The sequence below is a fragment of the Tachypleus tridentatus genome, chromosome 6, assembly GCF_004210375.1.
Source record: "Tachypleus tridentatus isolate NWPU-2018 chromosome 6, ASM421037v1, whole genome shotgun sequence".
Lineage (NCBI taxonomy): Eukaryota > Metazoa > Arthropoda > Merostomata > Xiphosura > Limulidae > Tachypleus > Tachypleus tridentatus.
This window is the reverse complement of record NC_134830.1, coordinates 146,530,063-146,553,277: the sequence shown is the minus strand read 5'-3', so window position 1 is coordinate 146,553,277 and position 23,215 is coordinate 146,530,063. Positions and strand designations below refer to the sequence as shown.

At 32.1% G+C, this 23,215-nt stretch overlaps 1 long non-coding RNA gene across 6 annotated transcripts; it reads right to left on the bottom strand.

The window, feature by feature from the left end:
- Positions 1-655: 655 nt before the first annotated feature.
- LOC143251492 (uncharacterized) lies at positions 656-22,326 on the bottom strand. Of its 6 annotated transcripts, none has more exons than XR_013028594.1 (4): positions 22,146-22,326; positions 21,200-21,276; positions 6,110-6,285; positions 656-836 (listed from the first exon to the last, which is right to left on the bottom strand). It is a non-coding gene; the product is annotated as an uncharacterized LOC143251492 (long non-coding RNA). The 6 variants fall into 6 exon arrangements; XR_013028593.1 differs by having other exon boundaries at positions 22,182-22,326; XR_013028598.1 differs by lacking the exon at positions 6,110-6,285 and having other exon boundaries at positions 656-923.
- Positions 22,327-23,215: the final 889 nt, after the last annotated feature.

Sequence of the window (23,215 nt, the reverse complement as noted above, 5' to 3'; positions counted from 1 at the left end):
AGGATCTATACAATATCCATGATCTTACTACCCATTTTTCAGAACATTCCAGGTAGATTCAGTGCTGAGTAGCTGATAGAGAATTTTCTCAAACTCACAAGAATTTTTTAGAATGTTGTAGAACGTACGAGAGTTTTCAAGAACCTTTAAGAATTTTCTAGAACTTTCCATAGTAATATATACACAGGGGCTCACCACTAACCACTTCAGTTTAGTTCTAGTTGCCTAAGTGAACACACAGACCTATGTGATTTTATCAGAGATAGCATCAAGAAGCTGCAAGCATTCTCCAGACGCATTCTGCGATGTATGTGGCCAATTTGTCAAGACAAGAGCACAAAGATACTCTGGACAGCATCTGCTAAAATGTGTGAAGCCTACAAGGCATATTTTGGCATGCCTGTCGGGGATCAAGACAAACCCTGGGCACTTCAGTTTACCTGCGAGCACTGCAGAAAAACTCTAGAAGGTAAAACGGACAATTTTTGCTTGCTTTAATAGTAAGATTTTATATTATACAAATTTTAGATTTTTTAAAATTCAAATATCTTTTTCTTAATTTTCAATAGTATAAAAATTATCTTACACAATAGTTGTGGATAAAATAAATTTATTCTTCATAATAATTTTATTTTTCTCTTTTGCATGATGGTACAGAGGGGAAATGAGAGCCATGAAGTTCGCTATTCCATGAATTTGGCGTAAACCCACTGACCACTCAAGCAATTGCTACTTCTGTATGGTGGACGCTTCCAAACGTAGGATTGGTAAGAATGCATCTGCTGTCATCATCCATCGTCCCAGTGCCACACTGCCTTTAGCTCCCTGTACCCACTCTGCCAGATACGTGAAAATGATATACATTGCAGTCGAAAATCTCGAAAAACTATCACTTCTAAACATTTTTGCTCATTTTTGGATAACTGTAGGATAAATACATGTAAATCTTGATTTATATGTTGTTTTATTCAGACCTTATGTAAATGAAAATGTGCAAAGTTGCCTGTTTTTACATAACAAAATAGGTTAATTTCTAAATTTCATTATCCAGGTCACAAAATCAAAGTTTGAAGGGAATAATGGCCATTTGCTGTACTTTTACAACATAAGCAATTACGATATAACACATACTATCCAGGAACAAAATTTGTATTATATAGTGTTATTATCAGTAAATATTAAATACGTTTTCAATCATCCTTTGTAAGCTGTTAAAATTTTTGATTAGCTTAATTTTTATGTAATGCTTTTTTATATTATTTCCCTTCAACACGAATTCTTAAAATATCTTTTTTTTTCTATGTAGAGTTTTTAGTTTAACAATTAGATTAGGGATTTTTCAATTTTACAAATGCTACATCATTTATTAACATAAGTTTCTAGATAAATGGATATCAATAGCAGCACACTTTACGTGGTTGAACAACTTTTTAAAACAACTGGAAATAAATAATGACACTACATGTAAAATTAAAGAATACTCACTGTTACAGTTGTAACAATCTAAGTAAGAAGCCTTATTTTAAATTGAAATTTAGTATGAACTATTTTAACAAATTAAAAAGATACCTTCTATAAAAGCATGTTTCATCATTTCTGTATCTTCTACAAAGGTAACCATATTAATTATTTTTTGCTAAAGGTTTTTAGCTATTTACAAATTGAAAATGAAATATAGAAATTAATTCAAATAAAAACGAAAACATATGGACAAACTTTATTAAATATTGTGAGAAGTTGAAACCTATAGACTGCCATGATGAATACAAAACATTTTACTAAGATAAATAAATCAGCACAATACCTCAATGTTAATAGTAAATGAAATAATACAGTTCTTGCGAAATTTAAATTTTTAATAACTCACTCCTATATAAGATATAAACAATCTGCAAAATGAAATAAAAAGGGGATTTATTCAAACTTTAAATAAAATTGTTAGTGATTCATTTGTTCTGATTTCTTTCTTTTATTTTCCAGATTAAAAACCCTTTACTATACTGAATGGCTTTAATTGAAAAAAAGGTCTATTGTGTTCTCTGAATAGCTGAGCTGAAGTCTGTATCAGCTGTCAGAAATAAATTTAGATCTCATTACAACAAGAAAGAGCCCCACAAAAATTCTATTCAAAACTGGATAAAGAATTTAAAGAGACTGTTTCCATTAATCACAAGCCACGAACTGGAAGACCAAGGGTAAACAATGAGACTATGTTGTCTGTAGAGCAAGTGCTTAGAAATAGTTCACAAAAATCGGTAAGACGGGCTACATTGGAGCACCCCCAACGTGCGAGTATTTTTAAACGAGGTCTTTCCCGACAGGTATATGGAAGAGATGGGCCAACATCTTGACCACCTAGCTCCCCAAACTTGTTTCTATTAGATTTTATCATGTGGAGGCATGTAGAAACTGAAATTTATTCAACAAAGTCTTCCTCTCTAAACGATCTTCATACTAGGATAACAAATGTGATCAGTGCTTTAATTCATATACAACTGCAGAATATGTTCGTGGAATTTCAAAATCGAGTTCGGTTTTGTATCCAAAACGATGGTGGATATGTTGAAAGTTAACATTCTTACAGTTAAATAAACTGAATCTTGAATAAATTCCCTCTTTTTTCATTTTAAAGACTGTTTATATCTTATACAGAAGAGAACTTTTTAAAGATTCAAACTGCACAAGAACTTTATGGCTATAGAACAGAACCCTTAGGTAATATATGCAATATCAACGCAAAAGTTAACTTTATCAGAATATTCTAATCATTTTACAAATACCTTATCACCTTTTTTCCAATATTTTTTACTTTCTTGCCATATTTAACTAATTATGTTTCACAGAACCTTTTTTGAATTCGTTTATCATTAAGATCTCCAATTTCATAAGGTATTTGACATGTGTTCAAAACGTCATATAAAACGATAAATCTTTCAAAAATCTGAGCTTCAACAACGCTTTCAGTTGTAAACCTGTGAACAATTTGATCTTTAATTTACTTCTGTTCTTTTATCAGTTCAAATTCTATACTTTCTTTATTAAACATTTCTTTGAATGCAATTGTTTCTTTCTCTCTTTTTTTGTGTTTTCTTTTTTGCTTTGATGGTAATAACCCAAATGTATTTACTAAAACATCTGTAACTATTAAATATAATTTTTGTTATTATTGTAAAAATGTATCTCAGAACAACTGGTGTGTTTCGACCCTCCTAGGTCATCTTTAGGATAACAAAAAAGTTCTCTGCTTTATTAGTAAAAGTGTTAATACCCATACCAACCGTTCTGAAATACATTTTTATTTCATGTGGGTTTCTTGTCTCATGAATTATTATTATAAGATTTAATTGTTTCATATCAATTAAATATACTCACAATTGATCAGTATGTTTTACGAAAATTATTATTTTAAATTAAGGTTCTGTATATTAATCGTACTGATGCTATTTCATTTTGAAGTAATTTGGTTTTTCTTTTCAATTCCCTTACATCAATAAAAACCCTGGGTCATTGTTTTTGTTTTCTCGAAATTGACTTTTTATAATACAAACTTTGTATATTATTTTAATTATACCCCTTCACATCACACAAAACACGCTCGCCCTTTCAGCCATGGGGGCGTTATAAAGTTATGGTCAATCCCACTAGTCGTTCGTAAAAGAGTAGCCCAAAAGTTCACGGTGGGTGGTGATGACCAGCTGCCTTCCCTCTAGTTTTACACTGCAAAATTAGGGACAGTTAGCGCAGATAGCCTTCGAGTAGCTTTGGCGAAATTCAAAAAACAAACAAACAAAACACTTTAATTATATCTCTTCCATTCCTGGAAGTAACTTCCTGAACATTGTTTGTTTTCACTTTTTAAATTACACTGTAAACCGTACATACAAAATGTTTTTTTTAACTTTACTAGTTAGTTTTATAATTCCTGTAGCATTTCTTTCAAATAAAGTTGAATATTCAATAGTATTTAATCTACAATATATCCCACATCTGTAGATTTTAAATTCTTTGGAATTTCACGCAAAGCTACACGAGAGATGTCTGCACTAGCCGTCCCTAATTTAGTTGTGAAAGACAAGAAGAAAGGCAGCTAGTAATGAACATCCACACCCAACATTTGGGCTATTTTTACAAAATAATAGTGGGATAGACCGTCACTTATAATGCCCCCACGGCTGAAAGGGAGGGGTTTTTTGGTGTGACTGGAATTCGAACCCTCGACCCTCAAATTGCGAGTCGAGCGCCCTAACCACCTGGCCTCATTTGTAGTTATGATTTACTATAAATAATAATAACTTTCTTGCATTCTTTATCCATTTTATTAATAACAGGCTCACCTTTATAGAAACAATTTTGAAGCTCGTAAAAAGTCAACAGTAGTGACATTTAGGTACATGTATCTCAGGGAGATTAAATTTATTTCACATTTAACAAATTAGGTCATTCCCTTTTTGTTATGTTTTGTTTTTATCATTTATAACCATTTACCTTTGCGTGTTTAAAGCACTTCTCTCTTAAAAAGTTTGTTTGTTTGTTTTTAATTTTGCGCAATGTTATACGAAGGCTATCTGCGTTAGCTGTCACTAATTTAATAATGTAAGACTAGAGGGAAGGCAGCTAGTCATCACCACCCACCGCCAACTCTTGAGCTACTCTTTTACCAACGAATAGTGGGATTGACCGTCACATTATAACGCCCCCACGGCTGGGAGGGCGAGCATGTTTGGCACGACTCGGGCGCGAACCCGCGACCCTCAGATTACGAAGCGCACGCCTTAACGCGCTAGGCCATGCCAGGCCCTCCAATCGTTTCTGATCAAAATATTTTTGCCTATACTTTGTTGTTAAAGACATTTGTGTTTTGCTGTCAAACAAATCAAAAATATATATCTAAATGAATGATCGTTTCACAAGCCTAAGAACACTGGTTTGATGGAATATTTAAAATTCGTACAGAATGAAAACAAATGTCATGACTATATACATTTTTCGTATAACCTTTTTTTCTGAGATATTCTGTACAACTTTTATGTTTTTTACTGTTTTTCAATAATAGTCATTAAGAAATATAATTTAAGGAGTCATTTGTATAATCGTGTCTGAGCCTTTATCACGGTGAGCTCAATGCTACATTCGCTATACGAGCATAAGAAAAATATGAACAAATCTGCCTACATATTTTATATTTTTCGAATTGGGATATTTATCTATTCTAAGAAGAGCACTGTCCTTGGTGAATATACAAATATTCATTAAGTTCGGTAACCTTAGAATGAAGGTTTATCAGAAAAAAACTATCCACAAACAGCACTTGTTTTGAATTTCTATTATGATACCTCTGAAGGACAAAACATTGATTGAATGATCACATTGTTTGAATACTGAATAAGAGAAATTTTTACTTAATGTTAGTGGTAGTTGAAACCTATTGAATAACATGGATCTATCTACATTTTGAATACATTTATTTCATTGTACAAATAGATTTTGTTATTGTTGGTATTTGGCACATTTTTATCATATTGTTAAGTGTCTTCATGAACATATTAATTCGATAAATCATGTATGCAAAAAGAATGTATGTTTGATAAGAGAAAGACAGATTTTCTTTATCATGCTGAATTATGGTAATTTCACAGAGATTCAGACAATATTTTATGATCTTGTATTCACATCATGGTGTTCATAGGCAATACTAACTTATTATTTCAGAACGCTATTGCTGTGTTTTTCTGTGCTAACTTAATTTTCACTATAGGTTCAGATATAACATATTTGCCTATATGGGAATAGTTTGATTTTATGTGCAACCTCACTAGAAAAAATTATTTAGTTTCTTAAAAACCAAGTGTAAGAAAGGGGCTTGTGATAGAGAGAGTTTTTGGTTATGATAACTACTCTCACTACATCTTCCTTTCTTATGTATATCAACTTTATTTTAATTGTAACTATTTCTAAGCATTGCCTCACACCAACGTTAACATAACAAACTGCTCTTTATTACTGGTAATCGATAACAAATAGCTTTAAGATAGATTTTTAGTTTCTTACTGGCACTATATTACTTTCTTCCTCTCTTGGTTTATCGATTTGTTCTTTGCTACTTTCTCACCTCTTTGTTTTTGTTGAACTCTCCAGGTTTCGTTGCCCCTTTGTTTCGGACATTGTACCTCGTTTTCTGGTACCTGTTTCATAACCATAGTAGGTCTTGTAATTTCCATATCAGCAGCTATACCTGCTTAATCCAATCACTTTCTATTGTCTTAGAATATTGTAATCCTCTAGTTCCTTAAAACGAGACAATAGGTCAGTGGCTTTCTTACACTACACTTAAGCAACTTCAAATGATATTATCTAACATCTCACTTCATAACATCGTTCATTATCATCCATCTTAATATTCTTCACATAAAATGTAATTGGAAGATAAAAAACAAAATTGCCTACGTAGATTTATCTAAAACTAAACATAGAGGTTGGAAGATTTTCAATCATGCTGATGTCATCAAGTGTTAATACAATGAAAAACGAATATAAGATCTACTCTCAATAGCTAGAGATAACATTGTTACAATACCATAATAAGCTTCAACTAACAGGGTAAAAAAGTGTTTTATTTACTAATGAAATAACGTAAAACAGTGCTTGGAGAGTTTGTTTGTTTGTTGAATTTTGCACACAGCTACTCGAGGGCTATCTGTGCTAGTCCTCCCTAATTTTGCAGTGTAAGACTAGAGGGAAGGCAGCTAGTCATCACCACCCACTGCCAACTCTTAGGCTACTCTTTTATCAACAAATAGTGGGATTAACCGTTCGCAGTGGACGGAGCACGGATAGTAGCCCATCGTATAGCTTTACGCTTAACCGCAAACAAACTTCGCTCTTCAACATTTCACAACCTAACTAAACGAATATCCTTCTTGAGACAATTGCCTCCCGCCATAAATGTGTTGTGACGGCAGTGTACCATAGAATGGTTAGGTGTTTGACGTGAAATAGATACTGAACAGTGTGACTATGGTGCTAGGGAATACACCTACGACGACATACCACTGCATTAACGTATATATATAAGCTATTCATATAGTATGAAATTAACCAATTAATCTCTATAATAGATTTACTGTTATAGGCTGTTTTGGTTTTTTTTTTCACTCCATGCAGGATTTTATTTTTATTGATTTAGTTTTTTCTTCACTTTTAAATTAGAATGCAGTTAGTTATGATTTTTGTATTCAAAAGAGACCACGATAGGATTACACTGATGATGATAGTATCGGTTCTAGATCTGCTCCTAATGTAACTAATGCACATTAAAACAGTGAAATAAGTAATTATCAGCGTCATTTGAAATGTTCTACTGAACATTCTGTTTTTGTAGTTATACTGCTCATTCCACATGCGAGTTTTTCCAGGTACATCAGTAGTAATCTCTAAACATTAAACTTATCTTAGAACATTAAATAAGGTTATTTATCAATAAAATAGTTTTGAAATTTATTTTGACAGCTTTTGCACCAGTTAAGTTAACATTAGTTCTGAGTTGTGATTAATAGAGCATACATATATGATTATTTTTGAACCCAACTAATTTCGTCCATTTTTTTAGCTTTGTAACCAAGAATTATTATTTGGCAAAAGACAAAATATATTTTAAGATGTATAAAACATTGTAAAGAAACCTAACTTTCTTAACTGATTATTTTTCATAGTGATTATGTACGCACATTATTTGAATGTTGTTTTGAAGTTGGGAGAAATTTAAGGTTAAGTTGTAAATGTTTCTTGTCTAAATAATTTTTCGTCACGATTTAAAGAAAGAAATATATATGAATTTACGAGCCAAAATATGTGAAGAATATTCCATCTTGTTAACATTAGTCACTTTGGTAGTATAAAGCTTTTTTAAACTGCGTATTTAGACAAATTTAGGATACAAAAAGTAAAATTGAAGAATCGAGTTCATTTCACTTAATAATTTAATACAAAATAAATCCCTTTGTTGAAGGTTTTCAGAAAATAATTTGTTTATAGCAGGTGGGTTTATAGCATAAAATTACATTATTTTTTTGTTTTTCACTTGATTTATGTTTTGGTTTTTTCATATAACGCCAAACGCGGTATAACATTTATTGCGCCATACTGTGAGTTGAGGTTCAATATCTTGAGTCCCAACACTTATCAAAACAAATCTGAGCTCCGTTCTTTGGATGGATGTGTTAATATAATGATGGCCAAATTACACTACTAGGTCTAACAAGAGTAGTTCAAAAGTTGATGCCTTTCGTCTAGTTTATCACTTCAAAATCAAGGATGATTAGTGCAGGTAGTCTTCCTGTAGCCTTACGCAGACTCAAACTCCAACAAAGCAAACAAACATTCTTTGAGATTTATACTTCTTTTATGTACTGATCGTGTAAAACATAATTTTCAATAGACCCTGCATAACCTAGTTTCTAAAGTAAATAATCTATAGAAATGAAACTAATGAAACACCCTCCACCATAACCCTCAGAGTCATCGTATATTTGCTTGCGTTTATTACTTTATAAATTTCCTTTAAATTTGGAAGAGCCCCAACCACTTCCCTTTTCCTTATGTTTCAGCAGTGTATTACTGTCATGTTTGTATTTTGTATTAGAACTGTTTGCGTTTTTCTGTTAAGTATAACTGTTTTCTTTTCTTTTATTTAAAAGAAAATGAAAGTAATATTAATGGAGTTGATTTTCTAAGTGTTTATCCCTTATTATTCTTTTTATACTATTCAATTTGAGTTTTCTTAAGGCCATAGTATTTGTGCAAGATAAGTTTAATTTCTGACATTTAGTCTTAAAACTGATCAGCAAAAAAGAGCTACCGTTACCTAAAAGTAACAGCAAAACTTCAGTTATTTATTCATCACCTATAAAAATAAGTTACTAAACTAACTATACTTATCGTGCAGACATGCTATAATGTAGTCAAGTATGTTTCACATGTCGAGTTTTGTGCACCCCATGAAATAAACTGCTGCTTACTTTATTTACTTAGCAAAATTTACTTTTTTCTAAGTAAATGTTTAAGTCAGTAAATCTGTTCCTTTCAAACCAAGATGAACACTCAATACAGACTATAACTTAATAATCATCAAGGAAGTAGGAAGTAAAGATAAAGAGACTGAATGAAGTGACGTTATCACAAGTACATAGAACAATTCAAAGAGGGTGAATGATAATATTTTGCTTGTGTAAGCTATTATCCAAACAATCGAACTGCTTCCAATGTGTCGATCAAGATATATTTTATTTTGCTAAGTTGATACTTATTTAAATAATATTTAAGACATAATTCAATGATATTAAAACCACATCAAATATTGAACATTTTAAAAAAATAAAACTTTATTTTAACTGTCTAGTTCTCTAAAAATTCTCCAATGTTTTGGCGGTAATCTACACCGCCGTCATCAGGATAAATAAGAAATTATAAGGAGAGACAAATTATATAACTTAAGAGATGAGCGCATATACAAACCAAATAATTTGTATAATTAGCCAACCAGCGACGCAAATTAAACTAACAGTATGGATTTCAGAAAAAAGTTATTTGATACCGGGACCGGCATCTATATTGAAAACGATGATGCAAATTCTCACGAATTACAAATATTCTCTAATATCTAATTCGTTTTCATGATGTAAGTTATTAACAAACTAATAGAAAGAGCAATGCTTAAACACTTTATCACCCAAACCTGACTCATTAACTTTTTTGTATATCTATATTATTTTTGTAACATGTTCTATCCTTGGGCAAATTCTTTTGAATTATTTGATAAAAATAATTCCAAGTCCAATCCATGTTATGATATCAAATTAATATACTCCTTCTTTAACTTTTCCTGTTGGCTACCATCACTGGTAGGCTTAACCTCTCAAAGAAAAGTTTTTAACAGATACTCCAAACTTATATATGTCTAACTTATTTACAAATTGAGAAAAGTTTCTTACTAATTGATCACTAAAAAACATGCTACCTGACTAATTGATTAACTGTATTGCAGACAAGTAGATGTAACAGCTCTCCCTCTCTAACTCACTCAGTAACTAACACTAAACTAAATACTCTCTGATTGCTCTTTTACTCGCCGTGGGAGCGGGTAGAGTGCACCGAACGAGAAGGGCCCGGCATGGCCAAGCGCGTAAGGCGTGCGACTCGTAATCCGAGGGTCGCAGGTTCGCGCCCGTGTCGCGCCAAACATGCTCGCCCTCCCAGCCGTGGGGGCGTTATAATGTTACGATCAATCCCATTATTCGTTGGTAAAAGAGTATCCCAAGAGTTGGCGGTGGGTGGTGATGACTAGCTGCCTTCCCTCTAGTCTTACACTGCAAAATTAGGGACAGCTAGCACAGATAGCCCTCGAGTAGCTTTGTGCGAAATTCAAAAACAAACAAAAAAACAAAGTGATTACTCAGTTATTCACTTTGGCATTTATCTCTTTTTCTACTTAAAACATGGAATTTATTAAGCAGAAAATTATGTCATCATCATGATTAGTTCTGTCTAACAAACAAATATCTTATCTACAATATTAAAAAATAGCTTACAACTCTGCCTCCTTCCTGGATTGTAAATTCCTTAGAATGATGTTTCTGTTCTTAGCGATCACCTGGACGTATCTCGACAGAAACCTTAAGGTCTTCAATAGACTGATTTTTTATGCTAATAAATTCTTCTTTGACGTTATCCAGCTCAATATTCTCCTACTGAAGCTCTTCAAAAGGCGATCATAGTGAATTACATTTAGATTGGACTTCCTGTCCTTCTGGATTCTGTGAGCCACGTCATTGAATTTCTTTCAGTACAACACTCGAACCCCTTCCCAACTCCGACTTAATTTTGGAATTTTCTTTTTATATGCTGTGGGTTGTATAGCCATTCAATGTCATTTGAATGAAATCTAGTCTTATTTACATTACTATCATAGCGTTTTTCCATTTTATCTCCAGCTGATTTAAGTCTTTTTTGTGGATAAAGAAATGTATGACTTCAGTTATACTGCTTAGGTTCTCTACATATACCATTTAAGACTCTCTGTTTCATACGTGAATGCAGATATCCAATGGCAGTTTAAGTCTCCTTCTAAATACCAGTATGATAATTTGTTGCCTGTAGCTTCAGGTATTGTCATACCTCATAAATGAAAGCAAAAGTTCTTGATTCCAAGATTTCTAATGATCATCCACATAATCTATAATTGATTTTCAAGAAAATGTTGAAATATCGATGAAGAGATTATCTTTTTTTATTATTTCAGAGATCTGGTACATATCGGAAAGCAAAGTAAATTCAAAATTCCATACATAATCTAAATGAAGTTTCATAAGTACTATAAATCTAGAAACAAAACAACTGACAATTTATCTTGCTAGAGCTTCTGCTTTTTAGACCATTTCGTGAAACTGTTTACAATATATCAATTTCTACCATTATTCTATGACAGCAGAACAAGAAAACTGATACAATTCTCTCAAGTACTGCTTCAACACAGTAGTGATGTAGCTGTCCATGGTGTTTCTTTTCACTCATAGCATAGTTAACATGAGTTACAACTATTCTGTATAGATCCGTGGTAACCAACCCAACAGTTGCAATCTCTTATTCTCTCCAGTGCCTTCTTAGCCTTTACATTTTCATCTGTTGAAAGATAATGAAGATGGAAAAATGCTGTGAAATGTAAAGAATGTAAATACCAACTTCAGTTGTTATTTATTTTCACTGGTATTGTTTCATTTCCAACATAACAAGTTCTCTTGTATGCATAATGAACTTCAGTGTACTCAGTAAATCTTTGAATTTAGGTTGCATGAAATCACCATTTGCGTTATTCATTGCCTTGCTATAGTAGGCAATAAATGCTATTTTTTCATGTTTTGCTTGTCATAATGCTGCTCTCACTACAAAATCACACTTGGATCTATATCAATAATTAAATGATTGGATATGTTAATGCAGAAGTAAAGGGTATAATTTTCTTCAATTTGTTGAATACTTCCAAATAAAACAGTTTTTTTCAAGTAACTTGTGTAGAGGATATTCTATGCTAGAGAAATATTTTACAAAATGATAATAGCGAGAACACACTCTAAGAATTCCTCTAAGAATCCAAATCTTTGGTGTTGGCCAATTCTAAAATCATTCAATTTGAAATAGGTCTATAAGCCCTCTTTTTTGTTAACTAGGAAATTAATGTATTGATAAAACATTGCTCACGTCTTGGGACTCATCAAAAGGTTTTATTTTCTCAACCAAATACAAAAGCAACACAATAAATTGCTAAAACCCATTTCCTACTGCAAAAGTTGTTGTCTTTCTTCGTTGCTATGCATTTGTCACTATCTATTTTTCATATCTAATTCTGAAAACCATTTTAATAAAGATATTCCACTCAAAGTGGAGTCAATTCTTGGTATTGGGTAGGATACTTCTCTTTGACTTCATTCTTCTTGCAGTAGTCCATACAGAATCTTATAAATCTATCCTTCTTCTTCTTGGCAAATACTATTAGCGATGTTCATGGACCAGCACTTAGTTCTATTACTCATTGTCCCTCCATGGAATTTACTTTATTAAAAGCCTCATCCTGTTTTGTAAATAACTGACATATTGGGGCTGCATATTCTGAACTTATAAGGCATGTTATTTGTTTGGCCTAAAACTTGGGGTACATTTAAGAAGGTAATTGATATTCCGTATGCAAGTCGTGTAATCTATAACATTGATCAACCATACGACTTTCACATCTGTTATTATAAATATCTTGTAATATAAGGTAGTAAGGTTCCTTACGGAAGGATTTTATATGATATTTCCTATATATCTTGAATCATAAGTGACTAACGTATTCTGGTGTTTTTCTTATCTAAAAATACTATTTGTACAGCTTCATATCCAGTAAATCCTATCCGAACATCATTCAAATACTATTCTTTGTTATATTCATATTTTTACTAGTGACATTTCTATTCTTCAGATCCACAATAGTCCATCCAAATATTAATCTCACAGAACATGCTGGAATCCTAAGTCACTATATGTTCTTAATATATTCCCGAAAATTCCCAGTATGAGTATTTCTCTTTTAGGCAGTGCAACAACCATTTTTCTTGTTATTACTAAAGGTTTACCTCTAGTGTAGTAATTGTCACATATGGCAAAAAGATGTCCTGGTAATAGAAGTAAAAGTCTCTACATCTAGTCACTTCATAATATGCACTATTCCTCGATTCAATTACCCACATTTCATACGAGGTAGAAAAGCTTCCTACAGTAAGGTTAACTTCCAGATTTTTCCCTTCCAGAAACTTTATGCTCATTTGTTGTTTTCATCAATCTATCTTCTTTCTTTATTGCTTGGAAAATGTTTTAACTTCCATTACTCAATGGGGTCAAACTATTGTAGCTGTAGATCCAATTTTGATCAACATACTGCAAGGCTTTTGATCAACGTACCTACTAACCCATAGACTTTTTTCTTTAAATAGTGAACTTCTTACATCATTTGTGCAGAAGTAATATCTCTAGTTTAACTTCACCTCATAAGTTCAACTAATAGTTAGTAGAATTTCATAAAGTTTAGTAAATTTGTGCTCAAAAGTTAGCAATGAATAATAATCGTCTTTTGAAAACTTGAACTAGAAACTGATAAAATAGTTTGCTTGAACTAACCAATATTATGTTATTTCACTTTATAGTTTTGCTACTTTAAATCAGCCATATTTAATCAATTAAGACTAACAATAAATACTAAAAACGTTCCTCTTTTTCTCATAGGTGAAACTGTAGTAAAAATGTCACACTGATGGTTCACATGATTATTTACATGGGCGAGCGTAAATATCCTCGAAAAATTTGAACAATTTTATTGAAGAATTTTGCACATGTGATTCAAATTTATATCAAATGGGACTCTTAATTATAGTTTGAAAAGATATATCAGTGTACCAAACTTAAAATAATCATAAATTTGTTTTTTTTCTAACAACAATTTTCCGCACTTCCCGTTTGAAGAAAAACAAATACGAAGAAAATCAATCAAAATTGGAGAATTTATATCTTATGTATTTCTTAATGGATTGACTTGAAATTTGGTATTTAAAGTAAGTGTTCAGTAGATCATATCCACTGGAAATATGAGGTAACTTATATTACAACAATCCGACTTTTAAAAAAAAGTGGAATATCGCTAAGTTATCACTCTTGTTAACTCAGTGTTTCCCGCAAGTTATTTCAGCCCCGTGATACCCTACTGCGTTTTGATAGAACTCCTGCCCTGGTTAGAAAGCCATTTAAATTAAAGTAGTTATAAGACATTGTTTTCTATATTAAGTAAATAAAATGTATATAGTGTACTATTATCGTTACTGAAAAGTAGGCTTACGTTTTATCGTCAATTGACCGTTAAAGCAAGAAGTCAAAGGTAAGTATTATATGTCTTGTTTTTCGTGCATATTTTCTTTTCATTTATGATCATAAAAGCAACTAAAATGTAATAAAAATCAGAAAAATTATTAGATTAGGTAAGGTACTGAAACATAATGATAAAATTCTTGTAGTACATCATTCCATATGATAACTTGAGCTACATGTTCATGTTTATAACTTTTGTAGCTGGATAATTAGTTAGGCGTCGTTCAAAGGACAATAACACAATAAAATTAAGTATAAATAGATGTAGACTGCTATTAGCCTTAAGCTATTAATGATAGACAGTTGTAGCTTTCTCTTACATCTCTGGTTCAAATACCCATCCAATCAAACATGCTTAACCTTTCAGCCATGCAGACTTTACAATGTGGTGGTCAATCTCAGTATTCATTGGTAAAAGAGTAGTCCAAGACTTAGAGGTGGATGATGATGACAAGCTTTCTTCCCTCTATTCTTTCACTGCTAAATTAGGGTCAGCTAACACAAATAGCCCTAGTGTAGTTTTGCATGAATTTCAAAACATTCAAAATAAAGCACTGTTACATCTCAGTCGTTTCAGAAAGAAAAATGGTAATTTGGATTTTTCAAATTATTTATGGTTATTACACTATCAGATCAACTGAATCCACATAGAATAAGGTTAGAGAAAATAACAAATAAAATATAACTTTTTGGAAGGAAAAAATGTTTGATATTCATTTAGAAGGTAAAGCAAATGAAATTTGAATTTTTTAGATGAATATAGGTATTTTTAATATTAAAATGAAAATCACTTTGTCCTGACAACAGTCAACATTCTGATTTTATACATTCATGGACAAATCTTTACTAACAATGCTTAACTAAAAATCTAATATTTTGTGTACAAAGAACTTGTAATATTTACTAAAAACTTGCCAAATTCTGTTAAGATACACAAAATATATGAAAATTATAGCATGCTTTGTTTATTTGTAAATAAGCACAAAGATACACGATGGTCTATTTGTACTTCGCCCACCATGAGCATAAAAACCCGGTGTCTAGCGTTGAAAGTGTGGATGCAAGGCACATATCTCTGTGCCACTGGGAGAGGGGGAGCAGTTATTATAAGGAAACTTACGGTTACGTTGTGGTTAAGAGATCAATCGCATCAACTGACCTCATTTGGAAGGAGTTAAAACTTTTCTGTGTTATATAGCAAAGTGAGCTTCTTTTTTGTGTGTAAAATAAAGAACCTGAACAACTCTCAGAAAATGGGCAAATTCTTTCTTGTACAAATAAAAAAGAAAACAGTGCATGTACCTACACTTGGATAGTTCTTTCTACTATAGGGTGTTTACCTCTACAAACTTTCTTCTCCCCGTAACACCAAACATGCTCGCCCTTTCAGCCGTGAGGGCATTATAATGTGTGGTCAATCCCACTATTCGTTGGTAAAAGAGTAGCCCAAGAGTTGGCGGTGGGTGGTGATGACTAGCTGCCTCTCCTCTAGTTTTATACTGTTAAGTTAGGGACGGCTAGCGCAGATAGCCCTCGAGTAGCTTTGCGAGAAATTCGAAAAACAAACAGACTTTCTTCTCTCGAAATTGATTTCTGAAAAACAAATTCACTGATTTCCAAAATAAGCAAGTCGTCCTTCTCAGCTGTCTAGTAGACAATCCTCAAAATTAGCATGAAAATCAGTGGATGATGTCTCTTCGTGACCTTTGTTTTTTTACAGTATTAGTTGGCTGTCACTTCAGCAACTGTCGTAGACGGCTAGCAAAAGATACCACAGCGTTAATCAATTCAACCAGCATAAAGTATCATTGTGAGAAGAGATGAGGTCAACTACTTATGAGAGCATAAACAGTAAAGTAAATGCTAAAAGGTGATGTTAATTTTTGAAGCGTGTTACTTCCACCATAGTAATAAAAAATTAAATTAAACCTCTTCTTCTTATATCACTATCGAATGTAGGAACTCATGATACTCCCACATTTCACAACACCAAGAATAAAGAAAACAGTAGCTACAACTAAAAAATTATAATAAGCTATAATAACCATTTAAAAAGATAGAATAAAAGAGAGCATATTTATAAAACAGTTCCAGGTTGTTTTTGAATAACCAACAGAGCAGAGAATTTAAATCCATTTACAACAGGAGTTTTTTTCTATCTTGAACTTTAAGAAATATTTTTTTAGCAGTTGCAAAAGATAGTTGGTGAAAACAGATACCAGACATAAGAATACGCCCAGAAAATTTAGAATAAAAAAAGATAACCCATTATGTAGCTTTGTGCTTAATACTATACAAACAAAGTGGATGACTGACAAGTGTTGAATAAGACTTTATAAACAATAAAGCTCTTGTCAATGGACGTAGATCTTCCTTGCAACTTAAACTAAGTAAAAAAACAAGATTAAAACAAAACTCTGAGAGAAAACTACCCCAAATAAAGTTATATATCACCTTAAACAATATTGCACATATATTATATGCGAAATTAAAATTGAAATTCATTGAAATTCACCACCATATCTACAAAACTACTTTAAAATTGGAACAGTAGAGCCAATTCCATGCTCTAAATTAGTTTACATTTAACTTGAGCAAGTGGTAACATTGCTCACTTAAGGAAAACACAATAACGACACAAGAGGTATGTGCAAAATTTGTAGAATCTCGACTTTAAATAAAATTACAAGTTCAAACAAATACAGCAAAACTGAAAGTTTCTGCAGAATACTTACTAAATCACAAGTACGAAAATAATAAAAATTAAAGGAAACTATTGATTTGTTTGAAAATATGTAAAAACAATATCTAAATGGCTGTAAAAACTCTCTGAAATCTACATAAAATCCATGTCCAAGTACAATGTGAAGCATGTCAGTAATGTTTGAAATTTCTATTACAACTAAACAGTGATTGATTTTTGTTATATGTGCTAGCCGATAAACAATAAAGATCAAAAGTAGTTCCATTCACAAATGTTATTTGATTTATTGATAAGAATAGTCAGACAACTAATTAAAAAGGCCCAATATGACTTGGTGGTTAAAGGCGCTTGACTCGTAATCTGAGTGCCGTAATCAAATGGATAGTGTTACATAAGAACACTTAAATGTTTAACACAAAGTATACAGCTTTTCTTCCTTTCATAAGTAACACTATATATACTTTATTCTCCTTCAATGTTTCTTCCCTCCATCTCTTACTGAGTGTAGTGAGTGCAATATTGGATATCAGGAATTGATTCAGCTTGCATGAATTGTAGTGAAATATCTTAGATCTGCACGATTTCAACATGTTTGTATTAATTTTCGTGATACTAATGAGTTGTGGTTTTTTATTTACACAGTAATGGAAAGAATTATTATTGGTTATGAGTTAGCTAGGAACGGTCATAAAATAATTTGATATCCATAGCTTCATTAACTGTGGTAAAGAATATGTACAATTTTTTAAAACTGAAATATTAATAAGTGAGTGGGAATTTTACTAGATTACAGGGAACTTACTTTTTTGGTCGACCTCACACCAAAGTTTCCATTGGTGGTGGTAAAAAAATATGTTCAGTTTCACAAAACTAAAATATTTTTAAGTTTACTGCTTTAATCTGAAAAAAGTAAAACCACAAATCACTAACTTCTTTCAAACCAGCTGATACTGTTATACTTATAGTTCTCAAAAGTTCTCATTCAGTTGAAATTGAGTTATTCCTAAGATTTTATGAGATACTTTCTTCTTATTTTATTCCACATTATGTCAAATTTGATCACATTATCTACCATATCAATGGGAAAACTATTTTTGAAGTTATAAGTTTTTGTACGTATAATGGATCAATATCTCAACTAAGTATGTGTGTCAAAAAAGTAAGTGTGAATGTAAAAGATGGAGCCTATATATTCGATCCTGTATCATCAGTACTACTCGTATTTGATATTAATTATATGACAGTGGAGCCCACTGCAGCTTTATATACTGTGGAACCTAGTATTATCAGTGATGCCCAAGTGATACTATTACAAGTCATTCAAGTTAAGGGTAGTGATAGAGGCATAATTCTCTGAAAGTTTACAGATGCTCTAAAAACGTTTTCAGTCTATCAAGATAGATATAAAGGACGACTTAGGTCAATGTATACCATTTGAACAGGGGAGAGTTATTATAACAGTTCATTTTTGTTGTCTGTGATATCATAAAAGTACTCTCATGATGCAATCATTTATGACACATATTCAGTTACTGGCTGGGAAATGGCTTATCATATTTTGCAGGTAGACAGTACCAAAGAAGTCATGGTATGGGTGACGTGTTCAGCAACCTGTGTTATTCGTTCATATCTTTTCTATAAAAAAAGAAGCACAAGCAGCTAAAACAGGTTTAAATTGAGTATTGGATGTTATACAAGGAAAACCATTTGTTTATACCAGAAAACGATATGAAAAGGAAGGACTTCTAAACTTGAATCGAGATGTCAAAGAGGTTATTTTACCTAATATGTCTTTTCTTATAGCAAAGCCACATCGGGCTACCTAGCGAGCCCACCAAGTTGAATCGAACCCCTGATTATAGCGTTGTAAATCCGTAGACTTACCGCTGTACTAGCGGGAGGCTGCTCTATTTAATAAAAAGAAGAGATACAAAGGCCCTACATTTAGAATAATAAAATTATAGAGATATGGTACATCAAGCCCTGATTCATTTCACAAGTGACTATGTTCCCTCCTACTCCATGAAAGGTCCTGTCAGCGTAAAAAGTCGGAGCTAAACTTATTATCTCTCCTTTCTACCCGGACAATGATTGGGGAGGGTCATTATATGGAACATTATCCTCTGTCATTGGTGACTGACAGTGGACCCATCAAATTTTCTGTTTGAATAACATCTACAAGTGAAAACAAAGACTGTCAAACATGATAGAACAGACAAAAAAAGATGAGGATAAGTCTGTAGCTGTCAGTCTGTTTATTCATTTCCTATTTTCTCAAATTGACATAAATCTAAATGACAAATGATTTCTTCGTCTCGCAATCTCTATACCTATAAGTCATACATAGGAATATTATTAAGCTATAATTGAGAAGATAAGAAAAGTCATCTGACTAAGTCTTGGTAGACAAAGGACTCGGCTTTTACTTTTGACAATCTCGCTTTTAGAGACGGAAATAATAAAGGAATCAAAGACTGACATATAAATACCTCAGGTAGTCAAACCGTCGACATGATCGACCACTTAGCTTCAGACATTTTTTTACAAAACACGTTTTTGCTGAATGGTGTTACTTTAAAACTATGCATCGTATAAAATAAGCATGCATTTTGTATTATGTCGAGTGATTATTCGGATCTCATGGTTGTTCTACAACAAGTTTCTAACATAAGAAACGTAAAACATCAGTCTGTCAGTCCTTTTGTTGCATTTAATGTTAAATTTTCTTTGAAATATATAGTGTGCAAATATCTTTAAATACTCTGAAACCTTACTAGCATCTTTTTATAATACATTTCTAGGTCAAGTCCTTGCACGTCTTGTTGCATAATATGTTAATAATGATGCATTTAATAGATTTTGAAAGAGAAACACTTACAATATTAATTTCTTGGCAATTAATGGAGATGAAAAACAGAATTCCGCACACCATTACAGACTAATTTGTATGCACAAAGTTACAAAATGTTATTTAGTGAAATAAGAAAACAGTTTCAAAATGAATGGATCGATATAGGATATGACGAATATCCAGGAAGATGCACATCCTTTGTTCTCTGATGTTACACCCAATCCATCTGCTGATCACTCACACTTTAACTCGGTGAAATAAAAAATATGTATTAAGATACAGCTTCGTAAAGCATTACTCAACACTTTAAACGTTCTTGCCTGTGCAGAATTTCAGTCCGTTTTAAAAATTGATCAGCCTACAAACATCATAACTGATATATATATATCTGTGAAGCATTGGACACTATAAAAATTCATTCTATAGTTTAACATAAACTTATAACACGCAAAAAGCAAGCACTTTTCTCTAACAGTCATAATTTTTCTGGCTTTCTCATTATGCAACAAAATCTGTTTTAAATTCATCCAAATTTCCCTGTATTATAAGTAAAATTAGCACTTATCTATCCAAAACACAACATAATACAATACATAATTTGATAGATGAAAACCTTAACTTTTAATGGTTACAGCCAATGTGTAATTAAACGTAAGAGAGAACTATTAATAAATCCTGAAAGAGAAGACGGGAAAGGTGGATGCGACTGAGGAATCCGATTTTCTATTCGATAGCTCTGTAACCAAACACAGTTTGAGACTACAAAAAGTAAGGTTTGTATGATGAATTTAGAGTGAGTAATGTATGTTTAATTTCATACTTTTTGAAAAGTTGGTGAATAAAATAGAGAAGACAAGATACTTAGAGAAATATGTTACGCGTGTCAAACAGGGGAAATTCAGAATTATTTGAAATATTGCCTTGTAGAACTAAGAACGTGAAATTTATATACGATTAAAATATGGATTATTACCTTAGAGTTTATGCTATATTAATTGATATAACCTAAACAAAAAGTAGTTTAAATAGCTTTTGAACGTAAGACACTGAAACTTTGTGTCAAGTGTAGTAAATCTATTATTATTAAATCTACTATTTCTGTAATGCAATTAATGCTCTTCATTTTTCTCTCTTTATACGTTATTCATTATTAAACTTTAAATGGAACGCTTTATCTTGATGAGAAATAGCATACTTACAAGGAGTTGGTGCAGCAAACTTATAAATTCTAGATGACTGTCATATTCTTCTGGAGTCGGATCAGCTTTTTGGATACCTTGATAAGTGCAGAGAAGTCAATGCTTGCAGTCGGAAACACAGAATTACATATATATACAGTGTTTTGTGTTTTTCAATTGTTCAAAACGTTTAGCAGATCCACTTTCAAAAGTAGTTATTTTAACTTGATTGATACAAGTGGGATCTTGTGGTTACAAGTCCTTATAGAATTATTTCTTTCCCTTATTTAACATATTTGATAAAGCCATTCAAGACAATTAACTTAGGACAAATATTGGCACACCCTTTTACTCCAGACTCTTTGCTCCACGTCGCTATCCGATTAACTACTCTTTTTTATTTTTTTATATTCCGCAAATACTTCACTCTAATACATTTTACCCTTGCTTGTAAAGGGACAATCAATCTTATGACTTAGATACTCTATGCAGCTCGCCCTAAGCTTGCATTCACCCTGTTTAGCTCTTAAGGCTGCTTTGTTTAGCTTGTATAGTACTTCCCTCAATATTCTTAGGCGCTATCCATATTATCAGTTCATATTTATAAGCTGTGACTGGCTTCGTTAAGCCCAACGACATTGTCTATTAACCTCTGAAATGTTGGAACATTCTTTTCTCACTTGGACATTACGTTACATTTAAATAATCCATAACGGTTGAAAAATACTCTTTTCTCTTTATCCGAATCCTCTAATAAGTCTAATTCAATTTGGAAATAGTATATTGATAAATCAGTTTTCTTAATGCACTATGGTTGACAAACTTAATTTATTACATCCTTCATGTAAAGTAACAAGTAGGAATCAATGATAGCAACTCCATTAATCTTCTCAGATCATTACATTATCTTCTCTTATCGATATTAAGTACTAACACTACAAGTTATGAACAATGTCTAAAATATTACCTAATTTTCCTTCTTTTAACAACTTCTCTAGCTTACTTTTTACACTTCCCACCAAATGGTATGGCACTCTTCTTTTATGATCCTGTATCAAAACATTAAAGGTTACTTTCACTGTATGCTTGGAGGACTACTAGTTACACAAAAGATACTACTTCCTGAAGTTGTACAACTCTTAAGTAGTAGTCAAATGATGCCACCTACAGGCTACATAACTATTATGCAATGTGCAAGTTTATGCCAACACCTAAGGGTTACATATCTGCTACATAATACATACACATGAAGGTTACATAACTGTTTTGTAATGGACGCCACAGGGTGCAACTGTCATAGGGGAGGGGTGGCATCATATTTCCACGAAATGGCACTGGAAGACTCATTACTAGGAACACTAAGTAGCACCACAGGTTATGTTGGGTTGATAAACATACATATAGTTCACAAGTAAACCACTAGAGGGTAATGAAGATGAATGTGTGTGCGTGCGTGTGTTTTCTTATAGCAAAGCCACATCTGACTATTTGCTGAGTCCATCTAGGGGAAAATGTAGATTAACACATCTCAACTTTATAGTGAAAATCAAAGTTTTGAAATTAATATTGTAAGATCACTCTGTTTAACATATTATTTAAGAGGTTCTGAATATCGAAGTGAAAAGAATCTAGTTTTTAAGTTATAGTCAGTGTTTTGTGTTATTATATTTCAGACGAAATATATTAATTCTTGTTTACATTATGTTAATATGTTGCATAACAACAGAACATATTGATTCTCAAGATAAGCTCATTCATGCCATATGACTAATGAACATAGGTCAGTAAAAGAGCCTAATTGATTATAAAGCGTATAACAACTGTGTGCTAATTGGATGTACTAGATTTCCATGAAAGTTAACTTAATCTCGGCATGAAGTGTGTTATAAATCACATGTATTTCAGTTAGTGTTTTTCCTAAATATCAAAAAGTATTGAGCTATCAACAGAATATGTCTCGGATAAATTCAGAGAATACAAAATTTAAGTTACATTTATAAACAAAAGTAGTTTCAAACTACGAGTATATGAGTTTTA